This window comes from Dermacentor silvarum, chromosome 7, assembly GCF_013339745.2.
Source record: "Dermacentor silvarum isolate Dsil-2018 chromosome 7, BIME_Dsil_1.4, whole genome shotgun sequence".
In the NCBI taxonomy this organism is placed as follows: Eukaryota; Metazoa; Arthropoda; class Arachnida; order Ixodida; family Ixodidae; genus Dermacentor; species Dermacentor silvarum.
This window is the reverse complement of record NC_051160.1, coordinates 103672329-103690777: the sequence shown is the minus strand read 5'-3', so window position 1 is coordinate 103690777 and position 18449 is coordinate 103672329.

The window sequence follows — 18449 nt, the reverse complement described above, 5'->3', positions numbered from 1 at the left end:
TACAGGGGGCTGGCGGACTGGCGGCGAGCAAAAAAAATAAAGCCCGTATTGGAATAGTTGTATGTCGTCTGTTCGTGTCAGTTTCAAAGGTGAAGAGCTCCGCATCTCTCGTACTGTTTGTAAGTTCCTAAGCGATGTGGAATGTTCCAGGTAGGAAAGATGACCGGCGAGATTAGCGGCGGCGTTGCTCCACCAAAGAAGACCACCAAGGAGACCTACTGCTTCGCCCCAAACTGCAAGTCGGGCTCTAAATTTGTGAGAAAGACAGCGGAATTGTTCCGCTGTCTGACAGCGGAAATGTTCGCCCCGAGCTGCTCAGTAGCTTGCTCAGTATCGGTACGGTGGCTAGATTGTATCGGCGACGTTAATGAGCAAGCGGTACACCGAAAAGCGTACGTCCATGAGCTCCTCGACATTGGAAATTTGCAAGCCGCACATGAGGTGCTCAGTGCCTGCGACATCGAGCACCGCTGCGCTGCTACAGGGAAAAGAAAAGTGATTCTAGGCTGATATTCTATATAGCAGGTTATGTAGCAAGGAAGTTCCTGCAAAGAGCCAAGTCCTCCGATTGCTCAGGGACATTACTGAATTCAACAGAATGAGTAGGTCAGGGCTGTTACTCCCTTCTGAAGTACTAAAAAAACTGGTAGCATCGCTCGAAGACGCCTTCAAGCTGTGCTTCAGTTTAAATGAGTTACGAAGGAACAGTCTATCACCGACTTTGCATCCTTTCTGCAGCTGAATCCCCCGAATTTGTCGGCCGTAAGCGGCACAAGAAAGAGCTCACAAACGATGTTGTGAAGTTCTATTCAATTACACGCCTTTACTTTCTTGTCAAAGGCAATAACATGGCGCGCGAAAGCAACAGGGAGAAGAGGAAGCACCTGAAGATGAGGCGTGTGCTGTGAACAATGCTATGATGTGGTGGACCAACGTTGCGGCCTTGCTGGCGCTAGCTAATTTATGTTGGTGTGTCTGCTGACTCAAGTTACGAGAGCTTTTCTTGTATTTTAAATATATTCACGAATCTAGCCCAAGACATATTGCTTTATTTTATTACAATGAAACAGTGAACCATATGCACTTACCAACACAATTCCCGCACCAATTTAGATACCGTAACTGACGCAGCAATAAAACAATAGCTGAATTTCTCGAAATTGAAACATTAGAACTCGCTAAATATCATGTAAACACGGTTCCACATACCGTATAAAACCATTGCAGTATTGTTTTATGCATGGAAAAAATGCATTTACGTCTTTAATGCAATGGGCTGGAGCGCCACGTTTATATCAATAAATGTGACCGATTGCCAAGCTAGAAAATTTACTTCAGCATTTCGTTTTTTCTGACTAGACGACAAACGTACCGTACGCTTTTTATGTGAGCAATGCAACGCTCTTATCATAAGCATCATCATGCAAATCCGGGTCACCCCGGTGCGCGAACGTTAGGCGCAGCGATTGTCGCACAAGGAAAGCGAGTGATGCTCGTGGACTCCGACGGGGAGACCGAGACGGTGACAGGTGTAGGCACAGAAATGCCCAATAACGGGCACAACCCCCTGGGCAGATACCGAATGGCTTAATCGAAGAATACAAAGTAAGTCAAACAATCCATTAGATACAATTCGCCATTTCACTAACAGATCGGTGTGCTTTAGAGATTCCCGTGAGCCAACATTGCATGTTCAGGTTCTGTGAAACATTTCTTTTTTGTCACGCTGAACAGAGCTGCACATACTATAGTCAGCGTACAAAGGTACATAAGGCCGTACGCTGGCACTTTCATTCGGCACTCATATAACATTTGTATATATTGTGGGCATTTATTGTGCACTTCTTCATCATCTGTTTATTATAATCAACATGTGAGCGTCATTCACCTTCATTGCGCGTGTGGGCGCATCATCAGTGTGGACTGCGCCGAGGTTCTTCCGCCGTGTCTCTCGGGCTCAATAAAGGTCAGCCCTTACTGAGACGTCACAATATATATATATATATATATATATATATATATATACTGTGAAATTGCGACCGACCTAACAGCACCCAGCAGCCAGGCAGACACGCCAAACCCGGGAAAGAAGTAAGGCAAAGTTAAAGGAAAATTCTGCACAGCGGCTGATGTCATCTCAGCAAGGTCCGGTGAAGGCCAAGGTCCAATAATAATCAATAAAGAGAGCGCACGGCTCCCCACAGTTATTAACTTTACATAAAATTCCCGTCTCTGCTGCACATTAAGCGGCAGGGTAACAGCACATGTGAGATGTCCTGAGATCTTGCACCGCAAGCACATGATCGTGATTCAGCGCGGCGTATTTCATGTAGGAAGTGGTTGTAGAAGCCCATACCTAGCAGAAGCCGATCAAGCAATGTATCTACATCTCAAGGCAAGTTAATAGAAACGCTGAATTTTAGTTCAGCGTCCACTACATGCAGAATAGTTGTTTTCGCGGCATCCTGGAACCACCCCGTCCGATGCCATTCCTTGGAAAGTTTGTTGGTGATGTGTATTACGTCGTCGACTCAAGAGAGGAACGACGCCCTTTCGGTCATGTACGTGGCACGTTCTGCCATCGAATTGGCCTTAGCCCGTGGTACGACAAATGCGGAAAGAGAGCGATATGACAGCCCGTCTTCTAGACAATTGGAAGACGCTGGTAATTATACTTACCGTTTTGTATATAGGTGGTGCGATGATTTAGCATTAGCTCGCACGTTCCACTTGCGTTGCAAGCTATTTTGGTTTATTTTTGTACGCGGTTTCGTGACGTCGCGTGACAGACAGGCGAAGTTGGGAGTCGCCCGAAAATGTTTTGACCAATCGTGAAGGCTGATTGCAGAAATTGGAATCAAAACTATTTGGAATCATTTTAAGTTATAGCTGGTGCGACTGAGCAACCTTAAGCTTTAGGGAGAGCAACACCACACTCCATAAAGGTTTCCATAGATGCGGCGTTTTTCTGTCAGCTTGCCGACATGCAAGTATTTTGTATTTTGCGTGTGTTTCTGCGCGTCTGTGTTTCTGTATGCGCGGAAGGCACGCGAAGCTGAAATGCGACGGTACGCAATTTCGGCAGACGGTGGTTGCTACAAACTGCAGCCGGAATAAAAAAGAAACAGCCAATATTTTAAAATTAAGCCACTTCCAAGCGAACGGTGGTTAGTGGCACCCGCCTCCAGCAGGAACGACAGGCTTTTACTTAGAAAGGTAGCACTTATCCTTTCAAGAAAAAGCGGCACGGAAAGTGAGGGGAGCGGATCTTTACTGCGCGTCGTCTGGTTTCGCCCGGCGGCAGACGGATGTCGATGCTGAATGAAGAAAAAAATCGCAGGACAGAAGAGTTGTTTCTGGCCGCCATTTTTTAAACTGATAAGGCCCACTCGTATGATCTTCTATGTACAGATGCTACGTAACACATAATGATAGAACGAGTACCTTTATTTGCACCGCTAAGAAGTGTATAAGTGAGTGGGTAAGCCGAAGGAGAAGAGGGAACACTGAGGCTGAGCGTGGCAGGGAAGAGCAAACGAGAAGAAAAAAACAAAACAAAAGCAAACAAAACCACGTTTTCTGTTATTTGCTTCCCCTGCAAGGAGAAGCCACTGGACTAAATGTGAGCAAGCTCTCGGTGGCTTCCTTTAGCTGCTTCTTCAAGAAACAGAAAAAAAAACACCCTATGGAGAGTGGTTATACCTGCCTGCTTTTTTTTTCCCCTTCCGAAAGATGCGTACATTTTTCACCGGCTGCCTCTTCACCTTCCGTGTACGTCACCTGGCTTGAAAACAAGAACAGCAGCAGCAAAGAGAACGTCAGCACAAGAAGGGGGTCAAGAACCCGCAAGAGGTGTTTTTTTGCGTGGTCCCGATGCCAACGCGCGGTTGCAATTAGTGGTTGCCGACGCGGATACAAAAATCGCTTTGTGTCGATGCTAAGCCTATACGGGTGCACATATACTGGCAACTGCCGGCGCGTTCGACGGCTCTCCCCCTCATCGTCCTCCGCCTACCCCCCCCCCCCCGCTTTCTTGCGGCTCCTTTCCAAGCTGTAATTTTCTCTAGGGTGGTTTCGCACATCGATGACGCAGTAATCGCGTTGTCCTCGTGGTTTAGTGAGTACTCTTGTATCGCGGCTCTCCAAACGTGGCAGGCCATTTAGAGCTTGTTACGCGTTCGCGAAAGCCAGTAACGGCCTTGAACCTTACTGGTTCTGTGGGACGGCGTACTACCGCGGCCCTCTCTTAAGAGAACTAATTAGTGCCTCCCTATTTCGCACCGATCCGGAACCTTTTGACTTTTCTGTGTTCTTCTTTTTGTTCTTCTGTTCTTCTTCATTCTCTGCTGTTATCATACTTAGTATTTTCTAAGACTACTTGTGAGCTTGCTATTGAATGAGGCCGTTAAAAAACGAAAATAAGAAATGAGCCACTGAAAAGGTTTGTACATTTTTTTTTCACCAATTTTATCTGTCGCAACCCCCTCAGTTTACTGTGGCGGGAACTTAATGGGAACAGCGGCGGCAGCTTTTTCTGTGGTCGGGTGCGATTACCGTCGGGTGCGACCGCGTGGTCTATTTTTTTTTTTTAGACTAAGAGGAAAATTAGTGAGGTAGAATGGCTGAGTGTTGGGACCGCGCGGAAAAACAAAGAGAGTCAGGACGTAATATTGTGGGAGGAAAAACGTTTCCGCTAGCCCCGACTTACGCTAATGCTGTTTTCAGGCAACGCGCAATGCTGAACTATGCAACCCGGATTTTAGCCACCGGAAAGGTTTAAGAAAATCATCCGTCGCTTTGTAGAGCGGCATCGTAAGATAAACGGTGAACATACCAAGGACGAGTACAGTTTCCGGTATAGCGTACAAAATTTCTAAGTTCGTTGTATGGGTCTCATCTAACACTTTGTGGCAAAACGCGTAAGGTAAAGGAGGAAAACGGTGATCCGTAATACTACCCTCTTTTTAAATGAAACGAGATGGAAACTAGGGTTTGCTTACACGAAGTTCGAAGCATTAGCTTTCATAAAATCGACGTCTGTGATGGAGACATTGGCATTATAGACCATCTTTTGTTTCGCTAGGCGGTTGGAGGAATAGCGCATAGACTTTCTCCTCAGAAAATATTTAAAAAATAATAAAATATGAAAGTTCAAAGATTTCTTCCAATACTACTATATAAAACAACATAGCTCTCGAGTGTGATTGAAGCGAATCCACGAGAGCCAGTGTAAAAAAAGCTACTCGATCGCACTAGTCTGCACAGAATGGTGCAATTGGCGCCATCTTGCACCATCTGAAAATTATGCGAGGCCTTCTTGTACTAAAATTTGTGCAAATTTGCACCAAATGGAGCAATTTCCGCAAATATTCTACGCTCGCATTAAAAAGCCATAGCGTCAGCGGCAAAACATAGGGTGTGCCTTAGCAGGAAAAAAATTGTGCTGCATCTAATTCGCCCCTAGCTGCTTTTCTACCTTTCCATATCCTGTTGGTATGCCCGGCCTATATAAAAAAGGACATTTTATGAAAACGAAATGGACAAAATTATTCAGGCACCACTAAGGTGAACAAGCACATTAGGTCTTATGTCTTGTCTTCATAAGCGGCGCCAGGCTTCCAGCTTGTTGTTTGCTTGGCAAGCTGTAGAAAATGCCGTATATACACACCAGAATGACGAAACTTCATTTTCACATAGCCTTTACTTTGAATACAGCATAGCGAACATATGTAAATGCGAAGTCTATCTTTCTCCCATCTGCGTTTTTTTCTTCCGCCCTGTCAGCCTTTCAATTCCTCATCCCTACCCAATGCACAGTAGCATGTAGGCGACTTTACACAAGCTGCAGAACTCTCTGCGTTCCAATAAAGAGCTTTTTTTCTCTCTCTCTCTCTTCCCGTTTTATATCAAATAAAATGTTGATTTTCAAGAACTGGTGCTGAAAACAAGCTCCATAGTGTGGAAGACCATGACAGTGCTAGCTTGTTTCAGCAGAAATAGCATCGCTGGCTCGTGCCGATCACTAACACTGCATTCAGATGCATCTAAATGCATCACTTGGTCATTCATTCATTCATTCATTCATTCATTCATTCATTCATTCATTCTTTATTAATCGAACATAAAATATACAATCTGAGTAATTTGTCAGCCCGCCAAAGCAAACTTGCTTTTGAGCGGGACAGGGCAGTGCTTTGGCCTGAATAACACAGTTTTGTGCTTCAATCAAAGGAAACAATAGGAAAAAAAAGTATGTACAGCAGGAAGATAAAAAGACATATACATATATAGATGCACATTTTCTTTATGTACCAATAACCCGAAGTCCGCGAAAGCATCGATGCTTTTATGCGGACCAGTGTATAGTTTCTCTCAGCAAGCATAGTACATGTTGTCTTTCGCTTTTCCCCATTCCTCCTTTTCCGTTATCCTCCAACGCTCGACTAATTTCCAATTGTTGTTCCTGCACAAGCAATAACGTAAGCAATTGCATATTTCAGCAAAGAAAATATTGAGTGTACAGCACGACCCTCCATTCCATCATATGTAGTAGTGAGATGTAGTGGTGAAATGTTTTGAAACAAAAGCAGACACGAAAAATAAACACAAAGAACACAATATCCTAGTCCATTTTATACAATAGTTAGCGAAATGACATTGTAAAAAAACTCCCATCACATCGATTTCTCTTACTATTCCCAGTCGTTTGCCAGAACCGTGTGGTGTGTCGCTTGGTTTAAAGTGCCTCTTCCATACGCACGGCGCCAACTGCAGCCATTGACGGCGACGAGCAAATAGTATGGACGAGTAGTGTGATTCCAAGAGCGGAAACTTAACCTTTTACAGCACTGGCCCGTTCAGACATGATTTTGAGACCGCGGAATCATGCGATACATGTAATAATCTCTGTCTTTGTGGTTGCTTAGCATGCCACGAAGTTAAGGAAACTACACGCAACTGTCTTATGCAGCTATCTCGAGAAACGCGATGCCTTGCAGCATATGTAGAAGAGCGATGTATATGACAGATCGAAGGCGGTAGCAATAAAGAGTAAGAATGAGTCATTAGTGCTCATTACGATAATCAGAGATGCTCGCGAATGTTTCTGGCGTTGGTAAAGTTTCATAATAATAATCATCGTCGTGGTAGACGTAGTCAAAAGGAATAGAATAGAATTACGGCGCTGAATATCATGAAACTTCACCAACTCGCACAATTTCCCATCTTATTGAATCATCCTCGTCATCAACAGCCTATATCGTGTCCACTGCAGAACAACCCATTCCCAAGGATGCCCCATTACCGCGGATCTTGCATCAGCTGCCTCGTGCTGTGGCTGAATATTTCCTGAGCTTATAGAACCACTTAAACCTCACGCCATCCTTGACTAAGTTTTTCATTCCCCTTGGCATCCACTATTATACTAGCGTACACCGATCGTTATATGATCTATGCACTACATTAACTGGCTTACTCCACCTCTTCCTCTTAATATGAAGTGCGTTATCAGCTACTCACATTTTTTTATTCATACTGCCATCTTCCTCACTTTGCCATAGATTTGCCTCATGCGCAAGTTCAGCAACGACGGAAGAGAAAAAGCGGAGTAGTGCGCAGATCAACTTATAACTTCCCATCGGCTCGCATCGGTACTCGACAAGTTCTCAGGTCGACACATACACGCTCACGGTTGCCGAATGTTTCCGCCAATCGCGGGATTCGAATTCGATCTACTTTCCCGACAACTTTCAAAGGCCATTCAGTGTTTTCTCGAGAGCATTCAATTCATGGACAGAGTTTTCAAAAAGCTAATATACAGGCACATGCAATTGTTCTAAACTTAGCAGAAACGCTCCGTTATTTATTCTTGTTAGTATAACCTTTTTGTTCTGTTTTATGGCAAACAGTCGCCGATACACCGTCTTACCGAGATCTCTACTTGAGAGTAATTTCGGGATTCCGCGATAATTTTAAGCTACTAATGGTACTTGAATGCCAACGATGTGTCTGTTCATAATGCACGTTCCTAGATAAAGAGGAGGTCTTCATTAAAATGTGTGCGACAAAAACTGCCTCTAGATGCTGAAAACAAAAATCGCCAGCGACACCTAAGAAAACAAGAAACAAAGGGGCGTGAAGACGAAATACTGTGTAGAAGAAGCCCTCAACCTAGTTAATAGCGACGCGCTCAGCGCGGCGCGGCCCGACGTAACGTCCATATATCTTTCAATTTGGTCGTCCTATCTCTTCGCGAATGCAGCGCTCTTCTATCTTAGCTGGCGGGCCGACTCGCTACAAGACCCGAGCACAGGACGGGAGCAACCGCTCGCGCGCGTTTCCCCGTTTAATTGGCGGTTCACGTCGAAGCGGCAAGACCGGCCCCGAGCGATCTGTTGCGCGCCACATCCGCTAGGGGCGTGGCCGACGCTCCGCGCACGCCCCGGCGGCCCCGTTCTGTTCGCTTGTTTCGCCGGCGGTAGTTCCTGCTTCTCGCAAGCCCGCCGCCAAAGCCGCCAGGGGGCGGGACTTCCCCCACCGCAAGAAGCGGCAGATCGCCCACTTTTTTCTTGCCAATCCATGCCTCACTTTGTTTCGATGTGGTGTCCATGTTGCGCTTACTTCTGTACAAGTACGCCGTGAGTGTATAGAAGAATATCGCGAAGCGAGACACTCAAAACGGGTGTGGCTCTTCATGAGCGTTTCCAGAAGCTAAAACCGCAGCGCAATTAGTGTTCGTCGAGGGCGGAGTGTAGGATAAACAGGAGCTGCGCAGGTTGTTCTTGCATCGTAGTCAATACGACCTTCATACGGCCTTGCTTCTCACCACATTTCCAGGAAAATTTGCTGCGCAGATTAGTAGGTTTTCGCTTTCTAATAGAAAATTGAACTATTGAGTCAGAATTGAGCCCGAGCACGTTGTATAATTTTTAAAGTTAGCTCGCCCATATATTTGATTTCATTCATATTACCGCCGGAAAGTTTGTACCGAGCGATATAGTTCAGCAGCTGGCTCCGTTTCATGATGCATCAAAAATGGAAGTATACATACTACGTAACCTGTATTCACGTCGCATCCGTTATTCGTGTTTCTGTTTTTTGCCTTCATATTACTTCGAAACTAAGCACAGGTGGGTACGTAATCAAAGTGAAGACCAAAATGAAATTCAAAAAGTGATTTCTGCATACGTGCGAGTTCCAGGATCAGTTGCCCATACCGATCGTGTAGTCTCCGCATTGAAAGCAGCGGTAACTCCCTGGGGCCAAACTGAAAAGGCTTTTCATTCGTAAATGTTATTTGCCCTTTGTCGTGATATGGAAGTGATACCGCACAAGTCAATGCCTTTTTTGGGACGAGTGCTTACTACTGCCCTTACAATGATGTACCCCAACAACACCTAATCACTGATAATGACAATGTTATGAGTTGCATAGTATTATACCTGGTCATATCCTGTGAAGTAGGAGTGTTAATCAATGAATAAACGCTGCAGCTGGTCATGATAGCATAATAATTGAGCATATGCATATTGAGACCTTTTTTATATTATTCATATAAACGATCTCTGTAAAACTCCGAACTCGCCCAAAATCATTATGTGCGCTTGTGATACGAATATATTTTTTTTACTTGGACTTCAATTCTTGAAGGTAAAAATGCTACAAATGGTAACTAAAATGCTAACTCGCGATACCTTTTCTCTTGCCTAAGCAAAGAGCCACCTAATGCTAAACATTACAAAATCAAGTAAGTTATTAACTCCACTTAATAAGCAATTATTAGATAACTTCCAGCATACGTTTTCTGGGCACAGTGTTAGAACGCGTCAACTTCCAGAAATTTTTAAGCGTATGGTTCCAAGGACGTGTGTCATGAACTGTCGACGCAACAAATCCGCAATAGAACAGAGCAAGACAGTCGGCTGTCCCCGTTAGCTTACCACACGTATTCCGCTTTAGTTGAGAACTGCACTAGATAGCACACTTTCTCTTCAAAAATTGCCTAGGGCATATTAATGTAAGGAACGACCATTGCATCAAATTAGAAAAAATTTTTGGGCTGCTGACGCATCCTCGTGCTTATATGAAAATTATAGTGGCTCCCCACAACATTTACATACCTCTCCACTACTCACAAAGCATCAAATCACACAAAGGCTTAATATTACCGGCTGCAAAAACATATTCAAAAGCACCATCTTTGTGCCACCTTTTGTTGCGACTGGGGGTCCGAGGATTTGTGGGGCTGTTGTGATCGACTGTTTTCGCGGGGTAAAGGGCCGATCACATCACTATCAGCAAAAAATAAGGCACATTATGTATTTCGCACTCTAATTTTACCAGTACTTAAAATAAGAACAAGCTACGGACAACACAAATTATCAAGTGCCTATGTTCCTGAATCGTACAAAACGATTCACTACACTGCTGCTCTTCCTGGAAATATCCACTAAATTTTAATTGAGAATAACATTGTATTTGCATAGCCTATGCGATATTTCTTGTTTGGGGTTTATCCCCCTGTGTCACTTGAGTATGTTCTCACGATTTGTTAACTCTCGTCGTGCAATGCACTTACCCTGTTCTAAACTTTTTCTTGATTTCTGCATTTTCATTTTATAGTTCCCGAGTATGAACTGTACCTAATGCTGTACTTTGTGACGTTCCTCTTTCATGACCCCGAGCTCCACGTTTCCAAACAGCATTCGGAGCAACGAGCCTTCGACAGGCTTTGCCGTTCTGTCTTGCTCAATTTCTTGATCTCAGAATAAACTCTCAAAAGTATGCGCAACGTCATGCTTGGTTAACATTTGCTCTCACGACCAGTTTTACCTTAGGAACGTTTTTTTTTTCGACTAGACGCTCTGGATACGGTCAAAGAACCTCTTAAAGTAATTTGTCAAATACAACGCAAATAATTTTTTCAGGAGACTCAGAGTAAGCAAATTCCAGTGGACGAAATGTCCGACCACCTATTGTGCGCAAAGCTAGTATTGCTAATTTTCAGACATCTTTATCGAACGTAAGCTGAGTACACATGTAAGCAGCTTCATTTGACTGTTCATTCGGGTGTGGAAGCCAGCGCAGGAGGCAGGGTCTTGTGAACACGGGCCATAAATCTTTACGAGAATGGTCACAAGGGATGCCCGTGTAGTGAACGCCTTCCGCGCGCCGCTATAACTGGCGTGCGTTTAAATGGATAGTTTATAGCGCCACTTTGTGACACCATATTATGCACCTGACAGGCAAGTCTGTTGGGCAAGCGCCTCCTCCTGTCTCGTGAGAGAATAAAAAGTTTGATCTTTCTTTGGAACTCATCACTCACGGTCTCATTGCTCTTCCTCCGCGCCAGCAACCAACAGTGGTGACCCAACATGAACACGCACAGCGACATCGACGCGCCTGCCATGTCCGCAGTCGAATTGAAGCTGCCCCCCTATTGGCCCACCAACCCCGAGCTCTGGTGCATCCAAGTCGAGGTACAATTCGCCGCCCGGCGCATCTCACGAACCTGACGCCCTACCATCACATCGTGAGTAGCTTGCCGCCAGCTACAGCCAGCGAGGTGCGTGATTGCTTTTCGCCCCATCTGCGGAGAACACCTGCTAACCTTTGAAAGAGACACTCATTCGACGCCTCGCACCATCTGAATCCGAGCGGTTACGGCAGCTCCTGAACGACAAGGACCTTGGCGACCACACACCGTCTCAAGTACTGCGCCACATTCAGCGTCTTGTGGGAAGCGTTACAGTTCTCCCGGATTCCCAAACGTGATTTCGAAGCTTGTATGTCTCAGCAAGACGGCCTGTCAATAATGTGCATATTATATTGCCCGCCGGCTCTCAAGAACCCTTTGTAGATTGGCCCTGACTACTGAAATAGGAATATATATTTTGAATTGACCGGTGGTTAGGCTGCTAGCTAATTCCTGCTCCATTCATAAATATTTCACTTCATAAGTCCTTTCTGTTTTGGCCGATCATATTTGCTAGTAATGTGTCCAACATGACGATACACAGGCATTTGGTCTTACCAACAGGTCAAACTTGATACCTTCTTTTTGTGGGTGAATAGGGACCTGCCGATGTTATAAAAAAACAGGCATTCGGCATGCGTGGCGCACTTTTCCTCGTCCGTCAGCACGGCCGGCTGCATATACAGTTTCCATAAGAATTGCATGGCTTTCACCGTCAGCAGCTCGGGTACCCTGCTGCGAACCTTTAGTGTTCATGTACTCTCGGCGCTATAAACGCGAAAAAATTTACGAGACACAAAATATGTGAACAAAATGAACTGCCGTACTACACAATCATGCAGCTTGTACAAGAACAGAAAATAACTTACTTTGTTATTTGACGAAAGAAATGTGCACGTCGCACACAGCTGTGAAATCTGCAACTTCTTGATTTTATTCTTTGTGGTCTAATTTCGTGGAAACTCAGCTTTGTTGCAGTTCAAAGATTGGGGAAATTTTTGACGCACACATGTTTTTAGATAGAAATAAGGTTGCGAATTTGTGTTACAACTGCAATTCGCTGCACCTTTTGCGATTTGTCGTCATGCTGCCTACGATATACAAATGTAAAGGACAAAAAAAAACCGGGGTGGAAATTGGTATGTCGGTATTATTTTAGCAGAAAAGAAGGAGAAACCTCGAAATTTTTCAAGTAAAATTCTCAAGCATAATATTCAGGTGGTGTGTGAGTGTGCCACTCCATGCAATACCCTTAAATAAAGGGCTTCCTCAAATGTATGCTAACCGACGTCACGTACTTGTAATGTAGAATTTTCTAGGTAAAGTTCTCAAGCATTATATTCAGGGGTTGTGTGAATCTGCTGATCAGAGCAATACCCTTAAATAAACGGCTTACTCAAATTTATGCTAACCGATGTCGTGTACTTGTAATGTAGATGCGCGCAAGAAGACGTAGTACATCCTGCCTTGAATTAACACCATAAAAGACACAGACGAACCCCGAAACACTCGTTCTTACTAGTTTACAACGTAACCGATGTGCAATGACATGAGCTGAAAATGACCGTTGAGAAAACGGCTCGTGTTATTTTTACCTTTGTCATTGCTATTTTTGTTTTAGTTCCCGTACCCTAACCCTTCGCCAAATTCAGTTACATTTGGTTCAGGACTTGGATGTCGATGAAGGGCAAATCTCGCCGGCACATCAATCAGGTGACGTGACTTGTTTGAAATTGTATTTGAAAGTGTAATTCCTCCATCATACAGTGAATATTTCGAACAAACTACACTATGAAATTATTGCTCGTAAGTTTGAGACGCCATTTCGCAGTTTCTTGACGGATCTGTTATGTGCATACCCATCGCATTTATCACATTCACAAATATCTGTTTTGTTTGGGTAATTTTATTATCCTAGCTTTTCTTTCTCACTTTTCATTTTGTATATTTCGTTATCCCCTTCTGCTGTAACGCCTATGATGGCGCTGCAGATATTGTAAATAAATAAATAAATAGCCTTTACGTCAATTAACTGCTGTTGGCTTTGGCATGTCAGCACCACCATTATCTGCCAGCTGCGAACGTGGCCGCTTCGTTAAGAAACCAAGAAAATTGATGTTCACAGTAGGGCCCAACAATTTCGAAAGAGCTCTTCTCTATATCGGAGACAACCTAACTGTCCAGACAGATTCAACCATTGCTATTGTGCCAGTTGCTTCGACCATATTAACAACAGTGACAGCGACATAAAGTGATTTCTTGTTTTGTTTTCAGATATATTTTGTGTACTCGAACAAAATGTTCTACTATTTTGAGATCCTTATACACTATTTCGGGGTCATTATCTCGGGCAAATAACCATAGCAATGATTCTAATGCAATTTACTGAGTAAATGTATTCAGTGTAGTACCACACACATTTGCCCTGGTTTTAATGCAACCTCAGTCATTCCGGAATTTCACTATATTTCCCAATAGAGACATGAAAAACGCTTTTCTTTTCTCAAGCCGTTCAAGTCTTGCTAAAAATTTCAGCTCTTCTACAATGCTTCGATATATTGTACGACACAGAAGCCCACCCCACTCACCCGGCGCTTTGCTCTCTCGACGTAGGCCGTATCGACCGCACCAGAAGTGCTGGCTCCTAACTTGCCATTTCCATTTGAGGTTGTGCCGTTTCGCCGCTGTGTTCGCAGCATCAGAACAAGGATACCATATCCTCCACACATAAATCACTCACGAGGACGGAGGCCTCCGATTGGAGACAGCTCCAGACAGGAACCTTCCCCAACCTAAGCATAATCAGCAAAATGTACCCCACCAGGTACGCAGATAACTGCCCGGTGTGCGGTCAAAAGCCCACATTGTATTAGACCACATGGGAATGCCATGTTATAACAGCAGTCCCCAAAATCATAAATACAAGTGCGGAGCAATGGGAGGCACTGCTGGCCAGCGACTGCTGCGAGAACCAAATTGGTCTCGTGCAGCGAGCACGGAGGGCTTCTGAGGCCGTTGGAGCCCTGGAAAAAGGGCCCCACCCCTGCTAAACCCAGTCAAAAGCATCGAAGAAGACCCTGACGGGTTGCCACAAAAGTCCCTGAAATAGAGGCCAATAAGCCTTTTGATGATGATGATGATGATGATGATGATGATGATGATGATCGAGTCTCGGAATTATCATCGCCCTGTAGGGCCTCGTTGATCGACCAAAGGCCCACATCTCCGACACAAAGTCATGATTTTTCTCGTGGGCACTTAAATTTAAATGCGAAGAAAAAAACACGACCGCGACAGAACAGAAAAAAGTAATACGAGAACAAGGGTTTGCTTAACAAATGAATGATCTTTTTTTTTCTCTGTAAGAGGTAGGAAAGCATCGAGAAGCCAGCATTCTCACGTGGATGCTTACAATCTGGAAACGACGAGCTACACCTCCAAAAAATCAATTTCATATTCCAGTAACGCAAGGTACGGAATACATATGCAGTCTCCAAGGCTTCTTTTTTGTGCGAGGCTTCTACTAATTGACGAGATTCAGATGCTCATTTATCACGCACAATCTCTTTCGCGTCGGCTTAATGTTTTGTGTATCTTTTAAATATTTTTTATTTTATTTTTTTATTTATGTACATACTGAAGAGCATGGTTAGGTCCAGGCAGGAAGGGCACAGCTATACAAGGGCAAAATCTCAGCAATATGTATTCATACCGACTTTAGCAGACGCAAAAAAGGGTGAAGGCGAAAGCAGGCGGGCTCAAGTGACATTAATAAATTACTTGACATTCTCATTCTAATGCATCGGTACTTTTGAAGCGAAAGCTTCATTACGCTACCTCGGGCCGCCGTCGGCGACTCAACAGTTTTCACCTTGAGAGCTAGAGGTCAAACCACAACAGAGCATTAAGGCGCGTTTATAGTCCGACGTTATCGGCACGCGGGCGAGCATCATCACACGCCGGGCGCGTCGGAGCGCATTGGCCGCGCGTTCGGTTACGTTGGCGGTGCCAGTACGTCGAACCATCGGTCGAACTATAGCCGCTGTTGTTCTCGCCAGCGTGGCATAACGTGTGCGCCCGTTCATGCTACGTCGGACTGTATTTAGGCCTGTACGGAGCCCTGAAAGGAGACATTGCCGCCGCTGCCCGAGTAGAGTTGGGCCCGGCTGCGAGTTGCAACCAAGTCTCACTGCTTTACTGATCACCGCAGTGTATTCATGCATAGGCATAAAAATGATGAATAAACACTATTCCTTGCAAACATGTGTGTATATATCATTGCGAAACCACACCTCGGCCACAGCAGGACAATGGGCCTAGCCAGGGCAGTGAAGCTTTCGCTATCAACCAGGATTAAACACACTAATTTTTTTTCGGCAATCAATTAGTTGTTTTTTATTATTCCTAGAGCAGCCATTATTTCTTTCTTTAAATGACAATTAGCGATGTTATGTTTAATACAGATCCCTTGGCACTGGTGTTTTGCTGTATTTTTTGCACTAGTCAGTGTTGACATGGTATCTAGTTAATCGAAAGTGATGTTGTTGTGAACATATGCGTCTCAGTTTGACCATTGAATATTTGTAACGTATTATTCGTTATTTAATTCGTATTCAAAATGTTTATATTGGCCATCAACTACAAATGAGTTATGGCGGTGTTTGCCTCATGGCATACCATTACGTCGTCAATCGCCAATTGGTAAGGGCATCTGCGTAGTGTTCAGAGGCGGATGTAACAGGGGGAGCGTTTAAGGCTACCCACTCGACGAACCGGACGCCTTTCTAGCACAAAAAAGCAGTCTAATCTTTTTAATGTGCAACCAGTAACAACATTATTCTCTCAAATGCTTGTTACACCTAAAAAGCATAAACGCTCATTTCATTCACTTTAATGTTGTATTGTGTACAACCGTGATTATCGTTCACCTGTGTTAATCGTGATTTATCTTTGTTCCATGAACAATATTAGTTTCAAATAATTGGTAGCTGCAGTGTTCCGCTGCGGGAAAAACACTGCGAGGAACGTGCGATGCACTTGACAAACATTTTTTAAAAACCTGGGCAGCGTATGTACGAAACGCTCTTACGCTCAATTATTCGTAGGACCAGCTTCGAACCAACTCTGATGTTAATTATATTATTATAGCATATTGTTAATTAGTGAAGACTGCCGACCAACCTCGAAGACCACTGATAAACAAAAACTGCGAATTTGGCCTCTGGTCATCGCTTCTTTCCATTATTTATCAAGAAAATATCCATATCACTTCAAAAAATGCGTACTAGAAATGCGGCAGGAATGCATTCACCGTATGACGGTATTGACCCTTTTCGCGGCGATCCCATGGGCGCTGCCATGTTTGATCACGTGGTGACGCATCCATTGCTTGCCTCAGCTGCCTCCATTGCCTCCGCGTTTAGAATGCAAGCGCGTGACGCCGGTGCAGCGCAATAAACCTCCGTTTCGACACATATCGTAGATGGTGGCTTTGTGCACGACACGAAGCTTTGACCACAGCTTTAGAGGACATGTAAGTGCTTTCAGAGCTCACTACGCCTTGTCCAAATGGCACGAGCAGCGTATGCGGTGCTTGTACTAAAAGCGGGACTAGAAATATATTCCAAGCTGTCCAAACTTTCCGTCCATGAATTAAATCGGGATCAGTAAAAAAAAAGGTGTGCGCCCATTCACTTATTATTGATACGTTGGCGATAGGATGGGCGTACGTTTGCGTGTGAGTAGGCGTCGATGAGTGTACATAATGTACGAGAAGCTTACTATGCCAGTAAGTGGCGCTACTTCCTTTTGTAACGCGCGGTTCTCCCTCTTAAGTGCGGACGTTCGGGAGTTCAAGTACTTTCTTTAGAGGTTACCTATCAAGCGCTGGCGGATGAATTATCTATTTTGATCCTCGAGGAAAGCCGTGCATCGCGAAGGGCCGGCAACACAGGTAGTCCTTACGCAGCAGGGGCGACACAGGTAGATTCAATTCCTTAATATGTGAATCACTATTTTTTCAGCGAACTACCGCACACGTCTTCCCTTTATCGTTACACATTTTGCAGCATGAATTGGGCGAAGTGCATTAGCAAACACCCAGTTTCCATTTCCGACAGCTGATCGCACGTAAGTAGCAATGGTTTCGTATTCGTGCGCATTCGCTGAGGGAACGTATGGTGCGCCGCCGAAAGCACCATCTCGTTCCTCTAGAGCAAACTGCTCCGCGAAAAGGGTCAATACATGGCCAATAAAAATAACATTTGCGCCTGTCTTACGAGCCAATCAGTACATAATTGGTGCACTGATGGCAACTGCCACAAAAAAGCAAATTCTCGTTCTACGCTATCTTCTTTGCACTCATGACGCCTCCGCTTCCGCCCCTTCCTACTAAATAAAGTTTACTACTACTACTACTACTACTACTACTACTACTACTACTACTACTACTACTACTACTACTACTACTACTACTACTACTACGTTCTACGGAAGCTCATGTGGAAGTTTGGCGGCACCTGTTGGTGGTCTTTTAAAGAACATCCTCGCCTCCGAGATTGCCGGCGTACCTACGCGCGTAATCTTGGAGGCTATGCACAGGTTGATAGTGTGCGCCGCAGGGTGGTGGCGTCATCTGCAGGCAGAAAAAGACAACACAGAGCAGTGGCATGGCCAGATATTTTTGTTGTTGATGTTGCTTTTTTGAAGGGGGCATGCACTTGACTTGGTCAAGGAAGCCGGTGTTTTCGCGCTGTATACCAGGTACACCGAATATTTGGGGGGAGGGAGGGGAGCGGAGGGGTGACATGCAATTTGCTTCGCTGCCCTTGTCAAAGGCTGCTTGACTAGTATTGGTCATGATCCGCTGACGATAGGGTTCAGTGATGGCACTTCGAAGCAGCAACTGTCGCGGCGGTGATGGGTTTGCTCCTGCACAGAGCAATCGGAAACGTGGCTCAATGCCTGTCGAAACTGC